This window comes from Dermacentor variabilis, chromosome 1 (assembly GCF_050947875.1).
Source record: "Dermacentor variabilis isolate Ectoservices chromosome 1, ASM5094787v1, whole genome shotgun sequence".
Classification (NCBI taxonomy): Eukaryota; Metazoa; Arthropoda; class Arachnida; order Ixodida; family Ixodidae; genus Dermacentor; species Dermacentor variabilis.
The window spans coordinates 39,306,384-39,334,036 of record NC_134568.1 but is presented as its reverse complement, the minus strand read 5'-3'; positions in this window follow the sequence as shown (position 1 = coordinate 39,334,036).

Genomic DNA, 27,653 nt, shown 5'->3' with positions numbered 1-27,653 from the left:
AAGGTCATTTATTTTATTGAGACGAACAAATGCAGAAGAGAGACCAGAACCATGATAAATGATCGAAGCCTCGAGGTTGCATCGTATCTGCGAGCAGCTCAGCCATAATCTGTGTCTCGGCATTCCGCCCAGTAGAGAGCTGCTAAGCCGAGAGCCATGGCGTGAGTGACAAGAGCCAGTTCTGTGGGGCTCCAGTTGCTCAACAGTCGAATAGAGTGGCAGCTGTTACTCTAGGCACTGAAAGTTATTAAGTGTGTCCAGCAAGTTATTCATTCGCTGCTCGGCTAGTGCATCATCGTAGGCTCATCATCTGAGCATATTAGGCATCAAACCATGTAAGAAGCTATAATACCTACTTAAGGGACGTGAGGACTTGGAGTGTGCAGATATTTAAGAGCATAAAGTAAGTTGGTCAGCCGATTTCGCGGAGAAATATAGTCTGGGCCCGCATATACAAAAAAAAAGCTATTATGTTTTCCTTCTTAGGAGAAAATTCCAGCCTATCCAAAATCTTGACATGGCATTAACTAAGGCGACTGGCCAGTGGCAAAGAACGCTCACGAACGAAGACCTCTAGAAATACGGGCCCTGCTTAGTACGTAGTAAGAAGTCTACCCTGGACATGGAACTTCCATAAATTAAGATAAAAAATAGATAACATGTTGGCACACCATGCGTTGCAACAAGCATGCGAGTGACAAAAAAGTGTTAACAAGCCTGAGCCGAGCGATGTACAGCTTCCTCTGAGCAAGAGTCATAAAGTCTCTGGCACACATTTGTTGTCTTAGTGTAGCGCCTATCTGTGACGAGGAGTAGTGGCAGTCAGTACTAGCGTATGGGGCTAATTTGTTAAAATTGATAGCAGGTTAACACATGTTCAGAAACTGCAAAGCTAATTAAGGAAACTTCCAGGACAAGCTCATGTACCTAGAACTAACGCAATTGAGGTAAAAAAACTAAATTCTTTTTTTTTTCTGCGGCGCTTCGAGGACACTCAAGCGACACCTGCGCATATGGGAAGTCAACTTTTCAGTTTTTTTTTTCTCGCGAAAGAAAGTGTTCGCGCAGTATTTGTGTTATGTATTAGGCCTTATTTTGCGCAAAGTGCAACTTTCTGAATCTGCGGAAGGATAGAAAAGTGTTGGAGTTGGGACATTTGCGTCTTGAAAGAAACAGTGGGAAGAGTGACACACAAGAAGGTAATGGGAGGGATACCATGCGCTGTTTACAGCGTATGCCAGTCATGAGCGTCGTTTCTCGACTAGGAGCTCACTTATATGTGCCCTCGAAAACGTTGTATGCGCGCGCGTGTGTGTGTGTTTCTGGAATACTTCGATGATCATCCCTGAATTACGTACATTCTGCACAATTACATTCTGCCACACTGAACTTCACGAAAGGTATAATAAATATTCTAACTTACTAGAAAAATGACTCAAACAGGCTAAAACGACGTATTATGAAAATGAAATTAAGTCTGCCGGTAATGATGTCAAAACGCAATGAAAATCCTTACACTGTTTTTTTAGGGCGATCAATTCGTAATGTCGAAATAACTATGATACAATCGGGGGATCTTCTCCTTGATAATCCCTTGGACATTGCAAACTCCTTCATTAATTTATTCTGTGCAGATAATGAAGGGTGCGACGACTCAGCTTTTTCCTTTATCCCTCGACACCTGAAGACATAGTCACAGTCATTTCCAGTCTAAAAAATACAGGGCCTGGTCTTGATAACTTCAGCCCATCTCTCTTAAAAATGATAGCGTACCTAATATCTGAAATATTCTGCCACATAGTGAACCTTATCTTTAAGACAGGAATCTATCCAAGTTCTTTGAAAAAGGCCAAAATAATCCCTGTTTTCAAGTAGGGAGATAAGCGTCTAACATCTAATTACCGCCCTATTGCTATACTTTAATTCTTCAGTGAAAGTGTCGAAAAACTGATCGTAACACGCTTATCAAGTTATTTATGAAAATTTCGCATCCTATCACCAAACCAATTTGGGTTTAGGGAGGGATACTCAACTGATTTGGCATTAATATTTCTAACAGACAAGATTCGGCAGGCAGTTGACACTGGAAATTTTGTTGGCGCATTATTTATTGACATTTTTAAAGTGTTCGATTCACTTATTCATAACATACTTTTTGATAAATTAGACTATATTGGTATAATTGGCACGGCACTGTGATTATTACGTAACTATTTGATATAGATAAAGAACATAACGTATCAATATCCAGCGCTTACGCACGCCCTAAAACAACTAACATTGGTGTACCACAAGGATCTATATCAGGACTTCTCTTGTTTTTAATATACGTTTACTACTCCCACAATGCCTAAAGTCCTCTGAATGTATCCTTTACGCTGACCACACTACCATCTTCTCCTCAGACAAAAGTCTTGATTCATTAATGTCCAAGCTTAACCACGACGTGGCTAATATTGTAACCTGGTGCCGACTAAACAGACGACATATTAATACTGCAAAATCTAACTTCGTCATCTTCTCAGCTAAACAAAAGCATATGTCAGTGTATCCATCGCTAACCTTTGCTTCCAGCACACTTTATCCTACTGATAATTTACTGTTTCTTGGCGTCATATTAGATGAACGCCTAAAATTTGATGAGAATGTTTTATCCTTAACAAAGAAGGCAGCATATGGAATTAGAATATTAATTAAAGTTCACAATTTCTTTAATGTGAAGACACTCATCACCCTCTACTTCGCCGTTACTTACGCGCATATTAATTATTGCATATCACCGTGGGGGAACACGTATCCCACATATTTATCCCCACTACAGCATACCCAAAATCAAGCAATTCACATCATTACACGTAGCAGCTACACATCGGAAGCATCTCCGTTGCTCAGCTCTAACGGTACTTTATCGTTACAGAAACTAAAAAAATACTCACTTGGAATACTTGTTCATAAATCTGTTTACGGAAAGCTCCTATTCCTTATAATTACTAACAGCCAGTATCCACATTCCACGTCTATCCGTTTCGCTTCTACCAACAGCTATTTTACTACCAAAACCTAGAACTAGTTATGGTAAACTTACTACTAATTTTTCAGCCATAAAACTTTGGAACTCATTACCGAGTCATATTAAGATACTTTCTCATTTTTGCACATTCAAATCAAATCTTCGTAAATTTTTGCACTCAATACAACAATTTGATCGTTATCATTATATTAATAAGTGCTTTCTGTCAGTAAATATTTTACAGCGTTAGCTAGTGACTAACTTAATATGGTGTCTTGTGTGTTTGCATATAGCTGCTTTCTATTTACATATCCTACTCATTTGTAATGGGAGGTCCCCTGTACAGTCTGTTGACTATGGGAGTTCCCTCAGTATGTATGTATAATCCCAATTTGTAACCTTATAATGAACACTAAAGAACTCTCAACTCAAAACTCACCTTTCTAGCTTTGTCCCTTTTGTCAAGACCCTAGTATTCCCAAAGTCATTTCCGTTTATTGGTTATGATGCTTGTAATAATACAAGCAAGGTTACAATATGCCGTGGAAATTTATTATTTTTAATATGCTGCTTTTTCAATGTTTAAATTATTTTTAATCTGTGTGTGTTATACGCCTTCAATTATGTATTTCGAGCCTGTACTCTAAAGAGTCCATGGTATATTCGCTTTCTTGATGAAGCTCGCCCTTCATGGTTTAGCGTTACGTGTTTAGGCAGGGCCGGCCTTTAAAAAGGCAGGGTTGGGTTCACGGCAACGCGTGGCTTTAAAAAGATCAATGCTTTCTATGGGGTGCTACTAACGCCTCATTTGATGCTTCCCTCATTATTTCTGCATCCTTTTAGTAGGGGGACCTGCAGTGATAGGCCGTGCTTTGTTTTTTAACATTGCTGTGCTTTATTCTTTGACATCTATCCTCTTGTTAATTCTTTGTTCTTTCCTTCCCTTCTTCCTATCTTCCACTTCTGTGCTTCTATTTCCTCCATTCTGAAGAGTAGGCAGACGTTCTACCACTTCCGGTGGCAGTTTCCAAACTGCTCCTCACCTTTCCTTTTCCTCTAAAGTGTATATATGTTTTTACACCAAATAAAAAGAATAATTATTACCGGTTGAAGAATATGGTCTTCTAATTAAAAAAATAAATCATTCGTATTTTCCAGGTTTATTTCGCTTGATTGACAAATCAAATAAATGAATATGCCCATATATATTATGACTGACTGACTGACTGACAGACAGACAGACAGACAGACAGACAGACAGACAGACAGACAGACAGACAGACAGACAGACAGACAGACAGACAGACAGACAGACAGACAGATAGAGACAGATAGAGAGAGAGACAGACAGACAGATAGATAGATAGATAGATAGATAGATAGATAGATAGATAGATAGATAGATAGATAGATAGATAGATAGATAGATAGATAGATAGATAGATAGATAGATAGATAGATAGATAGATAGATAGATAGATAGATAGATAGATAGATAGATAGATAGATAGATAGATTTTTTGAAAGGACAAATTGTTACTATGGAAATTAAGCATACTTTCATTGACATCATAGAAGAAGCAGATGCCAGCGCACAAATAGGCCGTTGGCTGCAGCTCCTCTCGCAAGCAGGCCGTGCTGTTACACATGTAGTTTTGCACGTTCAATGCGCATAGCTTTTCTGCAACGTAGTTTGTGCGCATACCTTCTTCCACGCTTGCCTCACACGGCCACTTCATCAGACTCAGAAAGTTGTTGTTGCCTCAACCTGAAACTTATAAAGTTTCGTACCAGCGAAGCTCATTATCTTTTACTTATTTTTTTGTTCCCTCTGTAGTATGAGGCCCTCCTCACAGACGGCCCCTGGGTGGGCGATGTTTACTATTTGAGGCGTGCGCTTGGCGCGCCCGACGCTCGCTCAGCGTCCGGAAAGGAAGAGCGATTGTGACTTGCGCGCTCGCGACAAAGTGAAAGAATGCCGTCGTGGTAATACGCGTCGTCTTAGCGAAAGGGAAGCCCTTTTAGTGGGCAACGAATTGCATACCGCAGGAGGAATACCGTAAAGGGAAACAATATGAATTCGCAGCTTGTAACGTGCCATTGCATGTCGACGTGTACAGAAACGCTTCGCGCTAGGACAATTCAAATACAGTGTGATCACTCCTCATCGAAAAGGGAGTGCTTTTATTTCGGGCATCACGTAAGATGGTCGACCATATTTTTTTGAAGCCTCTCAGAAGCATCCACCCCAAATGCCAACTTAGGTCCCTCCTTCGCCCCCGAGTTCTCTGATTATTTATTTATCCGCCTGGCACGAAAACATTGCACAGTAGCTGCTGCCGCCTTTCGGGACAAGGAATAAAGTACTGAGAAGTTCGCAGTAGAAGAAAGAAAGAAAAAGAAAGTGGGCGGGGAGGCATGCCTGTAAAATGTCTCGTATTCTCTTCGCCTGCGTTTCTCTCTCAACACAAGACTGCCTCTCAATGCGACAGCTGGGAGAAAAAAAAATATTAATCATAACAAAGGGGGTTGAGGGGTCGGGGGAAACTGCCCCGGGGCCTCTTTTGAGACCATTGCTTCCTGCCTTCGCGCCGCTGTCATGGCTCAAAACTGTGCGCGAAGCTAATAAATACCGGCCCTCCCCCGCTCTCCCGAGAGCGCTGTGTTGGCACTGTGTCTCTCCTTCCGATAAAGCGGGCAGAGACAGGAATAAGCGTTCCGCCCTTATATATCGCGCTTCGCCGCGTACAGACTTTCCTCGCTCAAGCGGCGACGTCCCAGCGCGCTAGGGCCGCCGCTCTGGTATGAATATTGTCGGGCGCCGCCTGTGTGTCGTTGTTTTGTTCTCAGCGACAGTCGGCGCGCCATACCGTGATTTCTTGCTCTCGTTCGCGCGCCACTACCGTCAGCCTGGTACTGCTCGATAGCGGACGCACTTGCAAGAAGCGTGGGAGGCAACGCGATGTTATTGAACTGTTTCGGGCTGCATCAATGGCCGGGCATAAATTGCTCCCGGTCGAGCGGCGGCGGCGGCGGTGCTGTACGTTCAATTTGGCGATATTACGATGGTGCACCCGAGTACCGGCGCATCCATGGAGGAGAAGGCCCAAGCAGGCATCCCTGTTTACTCTACAGCACGAATTCACTCGCTACTAAACCTCGTTGCACTACATGTTTTGCCGACTGTCTCTACCTTCGGCTGTCTTCAAATGGCGATCATATTTCACTGGCATAGTTGCACTGCTAACCGCAGCCCAGCTCGTAACTACAGCCTTAATCTGCTCCGTAGATCTCCTCTATGGCACTCGCACCCCATACTAAGGCTACCTGTGCAGTGCTGTGTTGTTTTCCTCATTCGGAGGTCTTATGCCTTCTTTATTCTTTTGCTCTACCGCCAACTTTGTTCGATTGCTTAACCACTCACGCGAGTGAAGCTGGAGGGGTCGCCAAAGCCACTCCGTCTCGCCCATGCCAACGAAATCTGCTGCCGCCGACACCAACAATGAGTGTGAAAACAAGAACGAGAAATGACGGAACGGAACACGAGAGAAACGAAACAGGAAAGGAAACAAAGGCACTCACCTAGAAAGCAACAACCACAAGAGGGAAAAAAGAAGCACGAGTGAGGAGGAAGAAACAATTTCATATGCCGTAAGCCAGCGACACGCATGGCTTCAACTCTTGGAAGACACCCCCCGCCCCTGGTACGGTTCCTTGCGGCAGCTTTTTTCTTCATCTTTCGTATTCTTCATTGCCTATGGCGCTTAGGCCGTTTGCTAGCGCTTTTCTTTATATCTTTAAACGACGGAAGAAGCGACTGGCTGGCGGCAACGTCGAGTCAGTCGTGTATGCAAGGGAAGGCCCCGGAAGAAAGAGAGATGCAGAAAGCAAGAGAGCCGCCGGAGAAAGGGCGAGGCTGCGCGAGCATGGCTGGCGCGCGCTCCGATGTCGAAAGGAGGCCCGGTGCCGGATTCACGGTAAGCCAGCTTCTCTGCTCGAGCGACTCCATCGGAGTAGGAAACGGCCCCCACGCTGCCGCCGCGGCTGTATGCGCGAGGGCATCGGCGCGGCGTCGTCGATGTCTGAAACCAGCACGGACGCCAGCGTGCGCGAGTATGCAAGCCGCTTCGCGCAGAGGACGACTGGGAAGCGCTCGCCGGGCCTGCGAGAGCGCGTTGGAAACTCTCCACAATAACACGGCTCCATGAAAAAGGGTAGGAAAAAAAATCTAAACGCTGCACTCGTGTTCGTGGAAAAAGAGTAGCGAGATCTACGGCGTGTTTTCTTGCTTACGAGGATGGGATCTTCTCTCAAACCACTGAGTCTAGACGGCAAGCCGATCCTGTTACGTTCTACTAAAAGTTAAAAAAAATAGCTGCGTATCACTTCTTCACTACTTCTTGAAGCGAAAGCTTTCCTTTTGTAGTTATACCTGAGTACAGATTTCATGCAGTCTTTCTTTATTTTGTGTGTGTGTGCGTGTGTGTTCCACCATGCCTAGTGAGTCGTTTGGTATAAAGTTGTTCAACGGCTCTGCTTCATGGAGCGCAGATGCAAGGTAGATTGGTCACGCTACGGAATCGATTTAACTGCTGGCTCTACGATTTCTCCGGGGACATTTTTACGTCTTAAGTACTATATACCATCAAAAAAGGAAGACAATAGCCACTATGAACAGAGTTCAACCCAAGTGTGAAGCATATAGTCATTTGTCTTGTTTCATAGCCTCCTGTAAGTTGCCCAGACCTCTTTTGTTCGCATCTTAGCTGTGTGCGAGCTACGCATTATTCTCTTCCCCTTTGGTACCTTTATTTATCGTCTCGCTAGATTACGTCATTTGCGTTATGTCGGGGGGCTGGGGACTTCGGTGGCAGTTGTACTAATTTCATGTTCGATCAACCTGCGCTGCAACGAAGATACAATCTTGTGGCCATTGGATATGTATGCAGAATAGCATTGCATGTCAATCCATTTGAATTTTATGTTTTCATAGTCTGGTGACGTTGAAAATGCACAGAAAGAATACTACCATACTACTACTACTACTACCAGAATACTACTACCAGAAAGAATAAATAAATAAGCTGTCTAGAAGACTAACTTGTTCCGATAAACGAAAAACACCACCTAAATGACAATGTCAATAGCGGCCCGCACGGTTGGGGGTCCTAGACCCGAATGTCATCGGCTGACTACAGCTGCTATTTATACAGTCACTATGGTACATACCAGAGCATGCGGCGAAATTCGCGTCGGTCTGACAATGTTGTACAGTGTTCACGACGTTCTTGCAATCTGATGATGATGGGCCTATTTCGCTTTTGACTAGCTACAACGTTCGCGAAGTTTTTGATAGAACAAGCTCATTATGTGTTGAACGATAACTTGATAGCACTGATAATTCGTCAAAAATGGTCACCGGCAATAAATAAACCAATGCTCACCTGCCAATGCACTTTTTCTTTTCGGGAATATCCCTCATACATAATACGGCATGCTTGAAATCCGGCATTGTCACTGATACCGCGTGGCCTAACCGTGACGGCGCAAAATCTCTCTTCTGACCACTGCGACTGTGACTTTGACGTCGTAACACCTGTGTGCTACTGTATGCGGCGTGGTTCTGCCACACTGTAGCGTGCACAGAGAAAGAGAAAATAAATAATAGATTAAAGGCACAGAGGTTAGCAGAGTAGCTGTCCACAGTACAAGACCCACTGTCCTGACCGACCAGAGTAGCTGTCCGGTTGGCTACTGTGCCCTGGGGGAAGGAGAAATGATAAAGAGGATAAGTAGAAAAGAAAAAAAAAGATGTGGAAATAATCTGTCTGCGCAAGCCCGAGGGAGGCAGCTAATAACGACTGCAGCGTTTCATTCAGTCTCGGTGCGCTCAGAGAGAAAGAAAAATGATACGGGAAAAGCAGGGAGGCTAGTCAGGCTGAGCCTGGCTGGCTACCCTCAACTGGGTAATGGGGAAGCGGGAGTTAAAGATGAAAAGAAGGACATTCGATTACACTTTGCACGGACACACAGATATTCACTAGAATGAGGCGTTAATCGTTCATCTCATCGCAAGCGCTCATACAGGCTAGAGCTTCTCAAGTAGCGCAGCAGCAATTTTGTGTCTCGGATTGTGCACATTGCTGATCATGCCACTTAAAGAGTGTATCATGAGCTCCCAGCGCTTACCGACGGACCAGTAATATATTATGTGCAAAACGTAGAAACAATCGTTTTTAAGATGCACGTGACCGTGCAGTGGCGACTGAAGGACCACGCCGAGTACACCGATCGCAAGTAAGACGGAACATATCGAGTTAAAATGCGTACTGCGAAGAGGCATCTTGGTCACTGAAACGGGGAATAGCCGTCAGCGGGTAGAAGGGCGGCAGCAGATTGTACGTATGTCGTAGCAGCCACGTGTTGCCGATGTAACGGTTCGACGGCACTCGCATCGCCACTTGGGATCGAACTTATGCGACTGACACAACGGGAAAATTGAAACCGGGTGGGATAAACACTGAGCTACCGCTTAACAAGATCACTTAGTAGTTGTGCACAGTTGCTGGCGTGCGATGCAGCATCTGAGGTGCAGAGATGTGGAGCGAAAGAGGCAAAGGTGCGATGGGAAATATTAACTTGTAGCGAATAGGAAAGAAGAGAAGGAGGTTAACTGTTGTCTGTCAGATGCCCGAATCAGTGAGAATCACAGAAGTGCTCAAATAGTATAAATATGGAGCGATAATCCACTACAGGCGGCTGTTTGCAATCGCAGGTGTCAATCATCGCGAAGTAGGACCGAGATGACCACAGTATTTCCTTTAGAGCGAAGCTGTTAACCTCTAGTTAGCCTGGATTTTCATGTCCTCGTGCCCAGTGCTCACACAAAAATACGGGCCAGTCCCGGCGGCAGTGCAAAGAAGCGGGAAACGCATAGCGTGCTGCTAAGCCTAGAGGCATCGCATGACGTCATCAGATGACATCATCACTTGACAAAAATGTCATCGCGTGAGGTCACATTTGAAATGATGGCGTCATGAGATCACGTCATCAGGCGACATCGTCATATAACGATGGCATTATTCTCGTATATTCGAATTAGAATTCGAAACTATCATGTCTAGAGCTTGTGTGTGAGTCGTACTTACGAATTTTCTAACGCGATTTACTTTGGGAAATTCAGTTAGTTCAATAACGCACTTACGCTTGGCAAAGGGCTTAGGAGAAGGAGGACGTATGCTGCACTTCTGCGCACGTACATGCGCGCGTGACGTACGTGTGCACACAATGTATTTGTTCTTGATGTGTTGGCGCTCTGTCAGTTGCATCTTACGCACCAGCGTGAGCTGCGGCCGTAGTCGAAATTATGGCAAACACTGTCCAAAACCCGTACCTCCACCTAGCGGCCGCGGCCACGCTGCCAGACATCAAACGGCAGCTGGAAAAGGGCTTTGTCTGAGTTTCCGCGTAACCGAAATGTGTTTTCTCGTATATTCGAATCACAATCCGAAGCTATCATTTCCGCAGTTTGTGTGTACCTCGCACTCTACGAATTAGCTGACGCAAGTTACTTTCAAAAATTAAATTATTTCAACAAGGCACTTGCGCTTTGCGGAGGGCCTAGGGGAATGAGCATGTATGTTGCACTGCCGCACCCGTGCGTGGGCACGTGACGTACATCGCTTGTAGTTGTGGTGCTTGTCTAACGTCAGCAACAGCTCCGCTGTATATTCACTTTCACTGGGGGAATGGACACGGATTCTTTTTTAAAGCGAAGCTTTCTTTGCCTACAATATTAAGGTTTGACCTGGGTCGGTGGACGGTTTGTCGGTGGATGGTCGGTCTATCGCCGAGTAAATTCACCTGACCTTTAAAAAATGCATGTCTGGCGCCGGGATTCGAACCTCGGCAGACCACCGCCGCAGCCCAGCGCTGTAAACCTTACGCTTCAAAGCACGTATACTTCTCTCGTGCCAACACCAACTAGCCCTTTCAGATTGAATTGAATTATGGTATTTTACGTGCGAAAATCACAATTTGATTGTGAGGCACGCCACAGTGGAGGACTCCGGAATAATTTTGACCACCAGAGGATCTTTAACGTGCCCCCAATGCACGCGACACGGGTGTTTTTCGATTTCGCCCCCGGCATTTCGCTGTCGGTATTTGATCCCGCGACCTCATTCTTAGCAGCGCAACACCATAGTCGCAAAGCCACCGCGGCGGGTCTCATTCGGATGGTCGGCACGTGTTGATTATGTGCATGATTTCCATACTATGAGCACATAACCTCAACGGGGGATTGGCGAAAGAACGGGCGGTACATATAATGCCATCAACCTGCTCTTTGAGCTTATCACTGCGTGTTGATGATAATAATGGTTTACACACTATGGCACATGCCTACAACAGGAGATCGGCCAAGGATTGTGTCCGCGTTTTCATTATGATGATCATTTCCATACTGTATACCACATACAGTACGGGGGACCGTCCTATAGAATGGGTGGTACATATTGTGCTGCCAACCAGTTCTTTGATATGATCGCCGTGTGCTGATGATGATGCCAATTTCTATATTATGGCACACTCCCACGACGGGGGATCGAGTCCGAAGCGTATCCGCATATTGGTTATGAGGGTGATGATCTCCACAAAAGTGTACATACTCCCAACGGGCGATCGGTCAAGAAGCCGCCGGTACATTGCAAATAAATAATGAGAAGTTCGTAATTAAAAGCCGCTATAAGATATACCACATTGCGTAGCATGGGTGAGTGGGAGCACCTGCGGGCACCAGTTTCCCTTACGCCAAAGGCAAAGGAACGAAATGTGTACAAATTTATAGCACCTTATTAACCGCCTCATGAAAGCTTCGCTTCAGGTAACATTTCAACATCTGCGTTCGATCTGCGTAATTTTTCTTTTTTGCGTATTCACAAATAGTCCAACCCCGTGAAGAATAACGTTCACGGGACTGCGAGACAAATTAATAAAAAAGAGAGTCCGTGTGACTTTTCGTGCCTCAAGAAAGAAAATCGCACAATGGACATAAAAACAATTGTAGTCCATATTATGTCAAAGTGTACCTCACTTTTAGCCATATCTGTAGTTTAGCTGCTTCTCCTTTCTGAAGAAAGCACACCAGTAAAAATCGGAACCATGATGTAGCGACGTACACAAACTAATTCCGCGAAGTCAGATCCCTATTTTAAAGAAAATGGCCAATACTCTGTCAGCGTCACTACTGTCAGGCATAAGACTAGTGTTATTAATTCGGAACCACATCTGGCGCCTCATTATTTCATACTCATTCACTGCTGTTGCTTACCTGGTTGGGCACTTCAGTGTTACAAGGAGGCTAAGCCAGGTATTGAAGATTGTGGGCCTGTACATTGTTAGCGAGCGCCCGGAATGTCTCGCAAAACGGAAGCACGTTAAAATTAAGTATTTACAACTAACAAAGTCCCTCCCTTTTCAAGCTGTGACGACCACAGTGCAGGTGTATTTTTCTACGTCGTCATTAGTACGAGTTAGCCCGTCCTGAAGCCCTACCCACCATCGAACTTAGTAAGCGCAGCGGAAAAAAATCGCAGTCGAGGAACAAAGGCCCCGACAGACGCTGAACTTCTCCCGTTCGATAGCGAGCAAATCTGTCTCTTTTTTAAAGAAAGGTCAGTCTAAGGCACAAGCTAACCGTCTGGAAAGACAGTTCAATCATTTTAAATGGTACTATAGCATAAGTAGAAACAAGCGTGGATGGAAAACTAAATGAACACGGCTTATAGTCTGTAAGGGCGGCTCCTTTGCACGATTGCTCTTAACGCAACTGTGCACCCTTTACAGGGGCAGGTCTCGTTCAATCGTCGGAAGCTACCGGTCTTAATGAAATGGAAGAATCGATGCAGCTCGGGTTCCAATGTTCAGGCAAAACCAATTGTTATGAATATAGCGAAACATCGAAGCGCTCAGATAAGGAACTGCGACCTCCGTGAGATGCATAGAAGAAATGTGCCAAGCAGCTGCCAGTGCAAAACGGTACGCATGGTTCATGAGAGTGGCCTGTTGGGCTAGTTGGTACATGGTTATGCTAGGAGAATGCCAGCAAACTTGAGAGTAGGAAAAAATCGAGAGGCAGACATAGACAAAGAGACAGGAAGGTGGCTGGACTAACAACTGAACTTTATTCATGAAAACGACGTCCCCCAAGTCCGTACTGAACATGCGCAGGCACAACCAAACAAAAACACGGTCAACACCATATCTATACACGTCTACAGTTATCAAGAAATAATAGCTCTTTCTTGGTTAGGAACACAGATGGCGCGCTTACACACTTCTCGGGGCCAAGTTTATAGATGCGATAGGCTTCAATCAGTTCTCTTTCCTGCTGAGTCTTAGCCTTCGCCAAGATTGAAACGTCATTGAAGATAGGATTACAACCGCACTCCTTACAATGCAGCGGAAGATTACCTCCTGTGCCTGTGGGTATTAGATTTGCATGCTCACGCATGCGATCATTGACACAGCGGCCGGTTTGTCCTATATAATCTCTACCACATGTCAAAGGAATACTGTACACTACACATGTGTCGCAAGTGCGGTGCTTCACAACATGCTCGGTATTGCACGTACTCTTTCGCGAACTGTGCTGCGAGACCCTACTGCAAAGTTTTGCAAGCTTACAAGGCGCAGAACAAACCAAACTGACGTCGTTTCTTGCCGCAACCTTTTTCAATCTATGAGAAATGCCATGTACATACGGCATGACCACCAAGTTCTTTTTTATTTTGTCGCGCACTTCGCGATCCTCCCTGTTTTTCTTTTTCAAACGCTTGTACACAGATTCAGCCACTGCAGTGATCAAAGTCTTTGGATAGCCTGCCGTTAACAGTCTCCTTTCTTGCTGGGCGGCACTGTCTTGCATTAGATGCGTACAACTCTTTTCCACCGCATTCGACAAGCACAAAGAGGCTATGCCACGCTTGACCAGTTTCGAGTGAGCGGATTGGTACGGTAGCAACGTCTTTTTAGTTCTTGGACTATAAGCCCAGCAAATGTGACCTTGAGTGTGAAAGGTTAGAGTCAGATCTAAAAACTTGATGGAATTTTCTTGTGGTGCCTCGTGGGTGAAACTAAGATGCCGAGAGCAATGCTGAAAAACTGATAAAATACTGCAAATGATATCAGGGAGACAATCACCTCGTCTGATATTTAAGAGAACCAGGAAATCGTCGACATACCTGAACACCCGGGCAACACGGTAATCGGTAATGGCGTCTGACAACGACTTGTCGAATTTCGCTAAGAAAATACCGCACAGTACCGGCGCAACACTTGACCCTATACAGATACCATTCTTCTGTAAAAACATCTTGCCATCGAATTTAACAAAAGTTGCCGACAAGTAAAAAAGTAACAGTTCCATAAAACTCTCAGTCGAGAGGCCACAACTACCTTGAAAAGAAGTCTCTCCTTGGCATTCGATAGCTTCCCGCACTGCCACAAAAAGTTCTTCATGCGGAATAGAATAATACAGTTCTTCAATGTCCACAGAAAATGCCGTGTTCGCTGTTAGCACTCCCGATCTCAAAGCGTCGATCACTACCCTTGAACTGTCAATGCCGAATGGGTCCTCAGTGGCAAGGGCATTCAAGGAACGTTGCAAGAACCTTCCAACAGGCCTCTGCCATACGCCTTCTTCTGTCACTATGGTTCTCATAGGGTAGTCAGGCTTGTGCATTTTTACAGTGAAAAATGCGGAAAGTACATCACCCTTGCTCTTCTTAACAGTCTTTTCTAACAGCTCCAGGTTAAGCCTTTTTAGCAGCTCCAAGGCACTTCTTTTCACTTTTTCTGGTTTTACGCACACAGCCTTGAAGTTTTTGCTCAAAGCTTCTTTGGCTTTCTTAGTGAACGAAGTATTCGGGAGGACAACAAAACGCGGCATAATCCCCCCACCAAAAGAAAAGGCATCGACCCGATGCTTACGAAACTACGATGCTTACTAAAAGAAAGTGGATATATATATATATATATATATATATATATATATATATATATATATATGTTCGGGCGCAGCCCTTAGGCGCCCGTTCCTACGGCTAGCGTCGGCGTCGTACCTCTTAACCGAGCGAACCAGCACAGGTAAAGATGATAGCGAACGCGGAGCGCAGCTGCAGATGAAAGATGGCGAGAGCGAAGATAGCGCTAGGAGGTAAGCGTGGGAGGAGGGTATGACGAAAACGTGGGAGGAAAAGCGTAGTGCCGCGCAAGACGCACTATGGCTACGATGGCTACGAGATGGCGTCAAAGTAGCGCGCGTCCTTAGGGTGCCTCGATGCGCTCGCTCCCCTCCGCTCCGTTGTCGAAGGCGCACGCATCGGGCTACTCTACGCATCGTCTGTTCACCGAAGCGCTGCATGAGCGGAGGTCTGTGTGCGGCGGCTGCGGTGAATCGCGCCCACATGTCAGCCATGCTCTGTCTCTCGCGATCATCCGATTAGCGAGGCAGTCGTGCCACACTTCGCTTCATTTGTAACGTGCCGCACGAGACAGATTGTCCGCGCCAGTCAATATATCGCGAAATAAAAACACGTATAGAGCTGCGCTCAAATTTCACATTAGAGAGTATCGTAATTCTCGGTCATTTCTTTATTTTAGCGCTCAGTGCCTCCGTTTACCTGATATTCAGATGCCTACACTTCTTTAGCTGTCGCAGTATTGTTATTTTCCCACATAAGGCAAGCATGTTTCTTACACGAATAAAAAAGGCTGGGCTAGAGTCTCATAAAAAAAAATAAGGACAGCTGTTTGGTCATAACTTCACTCTGATAACTAGCGGATTTCTTCTCCCTGCTCTGTTAACATGATTTGAATTGGGGTGGTGTGAACGAAAGTAGCAAGGGCAGCCCGGTAACATTAGTTATTTAACGAGTACTGTAAATTCTTCTTCTTCTTCTTCTTCTTCTTCTTCTTCTTATTATTATTATTATTATTATTATTATTATTATTATTATTATTATTATTATTATTATTATTATTATTATTATTATTATTACTTCCCTTGGTGATACGGTTCACTTCTGTAGCAGCGAGAGAAGCTTGGTTTGATTCACGCGGAAAGCTGCACCAATTGCACCAGAATGGTTCTCTACCCAAATTGTTTTTCAACGATAACTTGACAAAGGCAAACCATAGTTTGTTTTGGCGTTCAAGAGCCGCGTCTAAGGAGAATGGGTACAAGTTCGCCTGGGTAAAAGGCGGTAAGATTTTTGTAAAGAAGGACTAAGGTGCAACTTTGATACGAGTAATCAGGCCAGCTGATATTGCTAGGATTGTATAAGCAGCATGGCGTCTAGTTTCTGTGTGGTTCCTGATTTTAGCAGTTTAAAAAATACGTTTGGCCTGAGGTCACAACATAATTTTACTTTCGTAAGCGCAAACATAGGAAACCTCCGAAAGTACTGGAGTGAATTTAAAGAGATAGCGGAAGCGGCTAGCAATTACGTTGACGCTTTTGCTCTCACTTAAATAAATATACCACAAGTCGGCGCCGATATGTTTACGGTGTCTGGTTATCGTTCACATTTCGTGACCCGGCAAAGAGGGCGAGGAGGTGGTTTAGCTATTTTTGTTCATGACACGTATGTTACGTCGGGAGGAGGTATTACGTTCGTTGATGCGGAATGCCTGGCGATAAAAATAAATATTTCAAGTGCATATTTAATCCTCCTTTCGATATATCGTCCACCATGTAAGTGTGAGGCGATTCTTGGCAGAGCTCGATGAAATACTTCGCAAATGGGGTTCAGCTGTGCAGTTATGCTTGGCTGCTGATTTGAACATAAATACGCTATGCGTCACGTCAACTACTGTTTCTGATTACTTATTCATTTTGTCTTCTTGTGGTTTGGAATCCATCATAAATCATCCGACTAGAGAAGAGTGCTTAAATAACCGAGTATTAGCGTCCTGCACAGACCACGTTGTGGTGCGCGCATTTGACTATTCCTTGGCTGCTTGCGTCATAAATCCGTGGTTAGCCGACCACTATTTTGTGGCCTGTCGCCTTTCGAAGCCTTCTCTAGCTGTAGAACATCAATCGGTTGGGAACACAAAAAGAAATAAAAAGAAAATTCAAATCACTAATGCAAAAATGTTTGACCAACACATCACTAATTTTGCCTGGTCTTTGCTGATTGATGGCAGCGCACCTGATAAGGTATACGAAAAGTTCTCCACTCAACTTGAGCACTTTGAGCGCCTAAGTATATAAACTGTTACGAAAAAGACCAGAAATAATGTTAGCTGGCTTAATGCAGATGTTATGCGTGCCATATCGCTTAGGGATTGGCTCTAGAAGCGCTGCAAACGTTCTCCGAAAAATTAGAGATTAAAAGCTGAATATAAAATGACAAGAAACAGGGTAGTCGGGCTTTTGCGAACAACAAAAAGAATGGATCTTTTAAATAAATTCAACCAATCGCGCCAAAGTACCGCAAAAACGTGGTCCATAATAAATAATCTTAGAAGAGGAAGTGACGTGCTTTCTAATCCCATTGACTCATTTCTAGATGACAAAACAGGGGTAGTTATCAAATTCAACCGTTTTTTCTCGCACGCTTGTCAAAACGCCTTATCCCAACAGGAAAATCAGTCATTGTACGTTGAAGGAATCTGTGTCGGCGTCTGCTTTTATGCCTAGTTTATCAACGCCTGACCTGAAAAGGATTCTTTTTAGTTTTCGGCAAAGTAAACCACCAGGAATAGATGGCATATCAGTAGGCACGCTGCGAAGAAACTTCGATGTGCTTGCGAACATCTTGCTTTCTTAATTAATGGCTTTTTAGAAACTGCAGTAATTCCCGAGACTCTGATAACGGCTATAGTTAAGCCACTATATAAGGGAGGCAGGAAAGATAAGGTTGAAAACTATAGACCAATCTCAAAATTGCCGGTACTTTCCCAGATACTTCGAAAATTCATGAACGAATGCATGACGTCTTTCTTAATGAAGTTTTCGATTTCATCGCCCAGGCAGTTTGGTTTCGTTGCGAATTGAGGTACCACAGTCCTATTAGAAGAATTGTCAGATGAAGCATATTCTGTATTTGAAAACAACTTATTCACCTGTCCAACCCTTATATATAGCTTTCATTGATTACGAGAAAGCGTTTGATTCTGTCGAAACCTCAGCAGTCATAGAGGCATTACGGAATCAGGGTGAAGACGAGCCGTATGTAAAAATACTGAAAGATATCTATAGCGGCTCCACAGCCACCGTAGTCCTCCATAAAGCAAGCAACAAAATCCCAATAAAGAAAGGCGTCAGGCAGGGAGATACGATATCTCCAATGCTATTCACAGCGTGTTTACAGGAGGTATTCAGAGACCTGGATTGGGAAGAATTGGGGATAAAAGTTAATGGAGAATACCTTAGTAACTTGCCATTCGCTGATGATATTGCCTTGCTTAGTAACTCAGGGGACCAATTGCAATGCATGCTCACTGACCTGGAGAGGCAAAGCAGAAGAGTGGGTCTAAAAATTAATCTGCAGAAAATTAAAGTATTGCTTAACAGTCTCGGAAGAGAACAGCAATTTACAATAGGCAGCGAGGCACTGGAAGTCGTAAGGGAATACATCTACTTAGGGCAGGTAGTGACGGCGGATCCGGATCATGAGACGGAAATAATCAGAAGAATAAGAATGGGCTGGGGTGCGTTTGGCAGGCATTCTCAGATCATGAACAGCAGGTTGCCATTATCCCTCAAGAGAAAAGTATATCATAGCTGTGTCTTACCAGTACTCACCTACGGGGCAGAAACCTGGAGGCTTACGAAAAGGGTTCTACTCAAATTGAGGACGACGCAACGAGCTATGGAAAGAAGAATGATAGGTGTAACGTTAAGGGATAAGAAAAGAGAAGATTGGGTGAGGGAACAAACGCGAGTTAATGACATCTTAGTTGAAATCAAGAAAAAGAAATGGGCATGGGCAGGACATGTGATGAGGAGGGAAGATAACCGATGGTCATTAAGGGTTACGGACTGGATCCCAAGGGAAGGGAAGCGTAGCAGGGGGCGGCAGAAAGTTAGGTGGGCGGATGAGATTAAGAAGTTTGCAGGCATGGCATGGCCACAATTAGTACATTACCGGGGTTGTTGGAGAAGTATGGGAGAGGCCTTTGCCCTGCAGTGGGCGTAACCAGGCTGATGATGATGATGATGATTCACCTGTGCGCTATTTCTAGACATAACAAAAGCTTTTGGCACAGTGAATCATAACATTCTACTAGCGAAACTTACTTTAATGGGATTCACAGGACCATTCCACAACGTACTACGAAACTACATGTGTGGTAGGTCACAGATAGTTATGGCCGACAAGGAAACCATCAGTACCAAGCAATGCCTTCAGCTGGCGTTACCCCGGGGTCGATTTTATCACCTCTTTTATTTAACATATTTGTAAACGATATTTCTCTAGTAACTTCAAAATAATAATAATAATAATAATAATAATAATAATAATAATAATAATAATAATAATAATGATAATAATAATAATATTTATTATTATTATTATTATTATTATTATTATTATTATTATTATTATTATTATTATTTTCCTTGGTGATGTGACTCCAGACTCTTAGGAAATATTCCAACAACTCCTCTGTTAGCTCAGACCTCTGAGGTTCATCTGTTGAGATATTTGTTAGCGCCTACGCTAAGACGAATTCGGTTGCTGTTGTTATCATTTTGAAAACTTACGTGTCTTTTATTTTGGCGCACCGGACCTAGAACAATTCCTCTGGAGAAGATAGTCTAACGGTCAACTTTTTAAAATGTAATTTACTCACAACCTTCTGTTTATGCGCGTTAATAAATCTGTCTTTAAACATGCCACAGCTACTTCTCGTTTTGAAGGGTAATTAATGGTAAAGACAAATAAAAGAAGAAATTGCCTTGCAGACCACGTGTTAAGTCCCATGTGGATCAAGCATAAGTTTCTGAAAGCAATGTCTGTTAAAACACGATGCTTTACATTTCCCATTCAGTGCGGGCTTATCACTGGCCCCGATCAGCAAGCACACTTAAGTGATTTGTCAGGCTAGTTCATTGCTCAGATCGTAAATAGGTTGTTAACCTTTTTCTGGGCGTCTGTAGATCAGTAAGTTTAGCTGATCATTACATTTTTGCACTAGCCACTTTCACTGATTAAAAGAAACAGTTGTCTGCTTTCTTCCCATTCCTAACGAAAGAAACACCGCAAAACATTTCTTGGTCATTTTCACCTTAGATATCACACATAAGCAAGAGACACTTTCGTTGTAGCATACAGTTTGCTTATTCACTTTGATAGCTAAACGGTCGTCGTTGACTTTGAAAACACTAATGTGTTTGCAAGACCCTGAAAACAGCGAGTTCTTGTTCTAGGGCGTGCAATATAACCATGGTGCTCCAGGGCACGTGGCCGGAGAGCTGCGCTGTCCAGCAGCAGCAGTTGGTGCTCGGACATGACTGAGTAATGGTGCTACTGTCCGTTCACCTACCTGCCTGGTGTCCGTCTCTGCGAGCCTCAATTAGCTCGGAATTCACGGCCCTGCGCCCACAATGTATACTGCTTATTTTGCGCGCATATTCTGGCGCCCCTTGCAGATGTGCTCATGTGAAGAGTCTTTCCAATGTGTTGGCGTCACCTTCAGCTCTGCTTTCTCCCCCACCACCTGATATAATTGATCCTTTTATAATTGCATGCTTCCTTTGCAGCTGTTCGGTCTTCCTGCATCTTGGCAAGGCGCAAGCGCTTAATTCCCTCTAGTCGACAGTGTAGACGGGTATCAAGTGCACTGTTTCTTTATTCCATCTGTTTAAATGCATAACATAATTAATTCTCTTCCGAAAGCCGTTTGGCGCATTCTACAATGCACCCGTTCCACCATGTAACCTGTCTGGCACGCTTCGCCTATCATCTTTTGCTTCTTTCGCATTGCAAACTCTAGCTTTTGATAACTTTTTATGCGATACGTTGCTGCAGGTATGCTAAGCCTACTTCACGAAACACTAGATGTCTGTACCGGCTTCGTGTATCTTAAATACGCGCAAGACAGGGTAACCAGTCCCGCTTATTATAAGAGAAGTGGGGTCTGTCATCTCCGCAAAGCTGGTCACGTGTAGCGGTTCCTTGGGCTGATTTTATTTCGACGTTTCTGCGTTACACTTATGCGCCCTCGTAAAGCTTTTCGATTGTCGAAATTTTGATGTAAACTTGAGTATCGCGTTCATTTTACATGCTCACTGTCATAACATATAGCGGAGGATAAGATTCGAACCTGTCACTTTTATTTCTCGGTACCTGCCACGCTAGTTCAGTGACTATGACGTTGCGCTGCTCAGCACTAGGTCACGGGTTCGATCTTCGCTACAATGGCGTTGCAATCGTTCAGCCAACATGGGAATGATCGGAAGTACGCAGATTTGTCTGATCTTCGTGCTTGTGGATTCGCACGTTCTTTTGTCTTTGTTAATAACGCTTTATGTGCCTTCATTGTCGTAAATTTAAGAGCGATCTATACTTTTTGGAGTGCAGAAAACGCTGTGAACACGCGCAATCCCTACTAATTGCTGCGGTTCAGCTTGTCAAGGTGGCCAAATCGAAACGCGCCAAGCGTCTCCAGGCACTGGCTTGCCCGCGATAAATTGATAAGGGCGTTTTACGTCGATGCAGGCGTCCGTGCTGTAGTGGTTTCATTATCCTGAATCTGTGCTAGAGGGTGCTGTGTTCGAATCCTGCCGTCGGACAATTTTAATAATGCTTGTTTAATTGTTTTTTTTACGTAGCACTTTGTTGAAAATGACGAGTTTACAAAGTCACGAAACTATCTGAAACCACAAGGACGAAGTTTAGACAAATCCATGTACTTCCCATAATTCCTATGCTTGTTGAACCGTAGATTGCAGCTCCCGTAGGTACTCGCGCCAAAATTCCCTCTATTAATTATTGTATGAAACTCTACACCCACTGTGGTTGCTCAGTGGCTATGATGTTGGGCTGCTGAGCACGAGCACCATATCAGAGATTTCAATTTCTGAGCGAAAAGATAGGGGAAAAAGAAAATTCTAAAGTCGCGGACTGACTTCGTTATGCTGAACTCCTTAATTAGCGCGTGGAATGGCTAACTTGCCGGCTGCGGTCGGCTACAAGTGAAACGAAACTGCGAAAATGAAGCAAGAATGTCGCTTGACGAATGAAAGAGGGGAACGTGCCGTGCGCTTTAGTGAACGCGAGTTATTCAATGCCATCGCCGTAAAAACGTCATGCTTCTCTTGTTTTGCAACAGCGAAATGCGCGTATACAAATGACAAATTCTTACTTAAGCAATGTGTGTAGCGCTGCACCAATGTGAAAGGGAGCAGTTAATCATAAAAAGGACAGAGAAGTAATCGAGTTGGAGCGGATTCATAGCTCATTTATACGCTTTTCTTTAGTTGGTTCATTATATTATAAAACGAGGCCCACGGACAAGAAAAGGAGACGGGGACGGCCACAAACGTCTTGCTATCGTCCCCGCCTCCTTTTCCTGTACTTCGTGTTGTCTGGCGCCGTTTGCCGCTCTCGAAAAGTAGACGATGTTCATTACTTGCCGATATCTATCGGATGTGGAAAAAAAGAAAAAGGTTTAGCAGCTTTTACCAAGACCTCACATGTCACGACCGCGCGGCAGATTTCTCGCTGTATTGACTGACGCATACTGTAGTTCGGTCTTCAAAACGCAATTGCTAGTTGTGGTAGATACAATAAAATAAACTATCCCGATCTCAAGACGGAAAGAAGCGCATGATGAAGTCGGGTCTAGCCCATTTCATACCGCAACCAAAGTTACGGTAAGGAAGCAGCATTGCGAGTTTGCTACGAAACTACAGAGAAAAACAAACACGCCGTGTCTTAAGTGGATCGAACCCCGATCCGACAGAGTAGCAGTCACATGTTTCACCTCTCAGCCACTTCGCTGATGCTCCAGGTGAGAAAAGTGCTGTGTCTGGTCACGGTTAGCTGGTAACATCTGACGCCACACTCTGCAGCTTACCTGCAAACTTACCGCTTTCCTTAGTTCGAACGCAGAAAAAAAAAGAAGAAAAAACAAAACTCCTATCAATACAATTTTTCGTATTTTAAGCTGTACGCAGTAAAGCTGGAAATATGTGTTCCCTGTCAAACATGTCCGTATAACACGGGGAAACGCCTCATTCGACACTGCCAATATCTCATCTTCCCGGAGGCAGATCGATCAGTTATACGTTTTGTTGATGACACTCGAACATATACGACAACCAAAAACAGGACACGACACAAAGCGCGCACTGGGATTTCTCAAGGGCTTCCCCACCGGTATGGCGGTTTTCCATTTTAAGAAATGCGACAAAAAGAAAGAAAGAAAAAAAAACAATGCGCGAAACGCACCGGCTGCGATGCACTGACATGCAAAGCACAAAACATCATGAGCCAGCACAAGCGCTGTACTGCGGACGTACGCGGTTGCTGACTGGAATCGAGCGCAGCTGGGCGCGATACGGCGCTTGTTGTTCTTGCGCAAAGAGGGAAAACAGGCGCGGGAAGAACGCGCGCCGCATGCTAAGAAGTCTCGCGGTATGCAGGCATCGGAACCTCCAGCGGTGCCGGTCAGTGCTCGGTGGAGGACGCGTCACCTCGGCTGCGCGATATTCGAGCCGCGAAAACACGAAGCGGGCGCGCTTATCCACATGCTTTACGGGAAAAGAAAGCAATAGGGAAAAAAAGAAAGACTCGCATGGCAACCAAACCTGGCAATCATGCTCTGTAGAGCGGCGACGTGCCTGTTAGGGTGCTTGACATGTACAACTGCAAATTTCTGCGTGATAAATATTTTCCGCTATTGCCCCGTTCGAGACTGTCTGTTTCGAGCTCGAACACGAATGAGCAGCTCTCCCAAATCCATCACGTTTCTAGGGAATCGATCTACTTCGGCAAAGTGAAAGTGATAAAGAGCACAACCAGACCAGTAAGGGGGAACTTCAATATTTTCATGCCCATTACATCGTTTAACAGATATATTCGTATCGTGGTCAATAATGAACGGTAAACGTGCGCTTTTAAACAACAAGCGCACCGCGTTGGCTCAGAATACCCCGCATTCACTCGATACAATGCGCGCAATGCTGGAACCCCTTGAGTAGAGGAATAACAGCACCAAGGCTTTCACCATTCCTGATGGCGATAGAAAATAGGCATCACAAAAACGGCTGGACACGGAAGGTCGTGCGCGTAAGAGAAAATGTGAGCCAATTCAGACGTTGGACATGTTGTTAGCGATGGCGGCCGGCCGATGCCAAAAAAAGCACTAACGAACAAGAACCTTTGTGAATACGGACTCAGTTTTCTTGCACCGCGGCGTAGTAGTGATCTGAACAGGACAAGAAATAAAGATGCTCCGAGATTGATAAGGAGAGACGGAGAAAAAGAGAAAACAAAATTCTACCTTCTTGGGAGGTAGAACTGCCTGGAGCGGCATGTCGCGCGGCGATTTTGCTTGTATTCGCGGGCTTCTTTCGCGCTCTGAAAAAAAAAAAAACGACACTTTTATGTAGCACGTATCGAGCAACAGAAAGCTGTATCGGGAATTATATTTGTCATGTTGCTCTACAATTTTCTCATTGACACTTTTAATCTAATTCGAACAGTGGAGATGTCGATTAACTAATTAGGACAAATTATCTAATTTGGCGGAATGAAAAAACAATAATCTGAGTATCGCCAATCGACGGCAAATAATTGGGACACCCACATATATATATATATATATATATATATATATATATATATATATATATATATATATATATATATATATATATAGATGGCACGGTCCAAGTAAATAACTTACTTCTAAAACGCGAGCGTGTGCCTTGAAGGGAAGCACTTAGAAAACTGCTTGTGGCCCGCTTCGGAGGCTGAAATTTCCGCGTCTTTTAGAAACGTACATTTTCGGGTCCACCTTGTCTTTGTAGACGACACAAATACCGTAGGCGCGCCCTATGAAATCGAAAATTATTCAATGCAATTGATTATGCAATCCAATATTGAGGACATTATCAGCGAACGCACGTATAAATAAGTGGCGTTAAGGAACGTCCGAAAGCTACACCCGGAATGAAGGGTTGTTAATTGTATAAACATACGTCATCGTATTATTTCTCTCTTTCTCTCTCTTGTCTTTGGCTGCTGTCACCGGAGGTTGATAGTAGTCGCTGAGTACGCATACATGCAGCTCAAGCTTGCTTTAGATCCAACTGTTGACATTATCCTGTGTACGACGCCCGCTCTCGTATTGTGGACGACCTAGATATTCGCGGGAGCGTTTGAAGCTGCGGGAATCGGAGTGCTGCGAAGGTCGGATAGGGCCACCCTGCAGGTGTTACTATTCAACGGACATCGGGCATCTCGAACATTACTCGATGCGCCGCAGTGGAGGTCTTTGAAATCTTCTTCTCAGCTTGGACTTATTTCATCGCACCAAAATTTCGCTGCGTGGACGCATTTGCATTCACATTCACCCCCTTCCTCAACTGTCCGCTTCCCCTTTCATCCAGGAACATAGCTAAAATTATACCCGCGACCTCGGGGTTGCTAACTGAGCGTTATAGCCTTTTCTTTATTATTATTGACAAAATGGAGGCGTTGGGACACGAATGTGGCGCCGGCCGCTCCTTGGTTCAGAAAGAGCTAATTTTATACACATATGCTGCTACACACATTTATGCGTAACTCTGATACTCTTGCAATGTAACATAAATGCATTGTGCGCTTCAGCCTTTCAGGCTCATATATTTTGGGGAGAATGAGTCCCCCCATTGTGCGGACCGCCCAACTAGACATGGCTTACCCCAGTGTCACATTGTTAAGAGCGGCTGATTTCGCGAAAAAAAAAAAAAACACTGGCGAATAATTTTTTTTTGTGAAAATAAAGCAAGAAAAAGTTTTTGATGTGCAAAATTTTATACATGGTTTATTGTTGATTACATGGGATACGCAAGCATATTTAATTTTTTTACAGACCTAATGTTCAGGCAACCTATTTTTACGTTTTAAGTAGGTTTGACGCTACTATAGGGCCCATATTTTAAAACGTTCCGTTTCATTTTTACCTTTTATGGGGTGTCGTGCCATGGGTGCGATTCCAGCAAGGACCGTGGTGCGGCGGTCACGGAGCCATGTCCCAACTAATGAACAAGGGCCAGAAGAACGTAGAATGCAGTGGATTGTTAGAGAACAGCGAACGCGAGCCATATGCCATGTAAGCTGTCGCACGCAAGCTCAGCGGTGCGCAAACCGTGAAAACCACGAAGAGGGGCGAGAAATTTGCAGTAATAAATTATTAGCTAGACTGGATTCCGTCTGTTCTCGCGCGCCTCGCAGAAAGAAATGCACGGGTGGCACTGAATCGCGGGCTTAGGAGAACCCGCTCGTAATCGGGGTGATCGCGCGCTTACGGAACAGCCGCGAGGGCGAGCATCTCGCGATAATGCAAATCCTTCCTTTAGAAAAGAGCGCGCGCGAGAGCGGCAATTACGCAGTGCGCAAGCTCGGATGCGAGCACGCGTTAGTAAACTATAGGCGAAGTTCGATGCCCCCAAGGGACCGCGGTGGCAGCCACCGTAGATTGAATCGGAAAATAAGTTGGAAAACGAGCGGCGGAAGCCGAGTAAATTTATTTTTTCTCTAGAACTCACAGAAGGTTTCGGCACCTCCAGATTGACGCGAGGCGGTGCTTCGTTCTGAAAAAGCAGCGTTTTTAAGAAGCCTTTCGTCGCCGCTGTACATGTACATCCATGACCGATTGGGACTTGCTACCCCCACCGTTTATGTATACGGCGGTGACTCTCAAAGAGTTGACGCATGCATATAACGCGTTGTACTACGTAAAATCGTAAACAAGAAATCATTACAAATTTTCTAAACAATAGGGACGCTCGGGCAAAGTAATTGATGGCGTCCAGCTGCATGGCTAGATGCCCCTGTGCCACAAATAATTAGCATACTATCATCCTCTCTAAAAAAACTGTGTGCACAAAATAACACTAGCACTAAACGCGTAAAGCGCAGAATGATCGAAATAAAACACGCATATAAGAACAGGTTCTAAGAAAAAAAATATCGTATGGTGTACGTATACCCGCTATAATAGTGCCGCACCGTAGCACTGTCCTAAAGAAATTTTAATTTTTTTTTCGAAGCTATTAGACGGTACTTTTGTTTGGCGTTTTGTTCGTCGCGGTCCCAGTCATTTCTGTAAGCTGAATGATCTCCGATCTAATGCTATCTGTAACGATTTCAGTAAGCGTTGGCGTCTCATGATGAAGGCATTCTAAAAGGAGGTTACACATGCATTCGTCCTCAGTGCCGTAGCCACACTGTGATCCTTTAGTGCAGCTCATTCTTTGCAAAAAATGTTCGGTGTAGGAAACTCGAACGTTAAACTCAATAAGTGGATCAATGTAAAACGAATTGAAACTCCAGAAATTTTGTTGAAAACGCGTCCTCCTACCTTAATTGATAGGTGTCATAGCCTTCGAGTCATCACAGTGGATATGGGTGCAAGA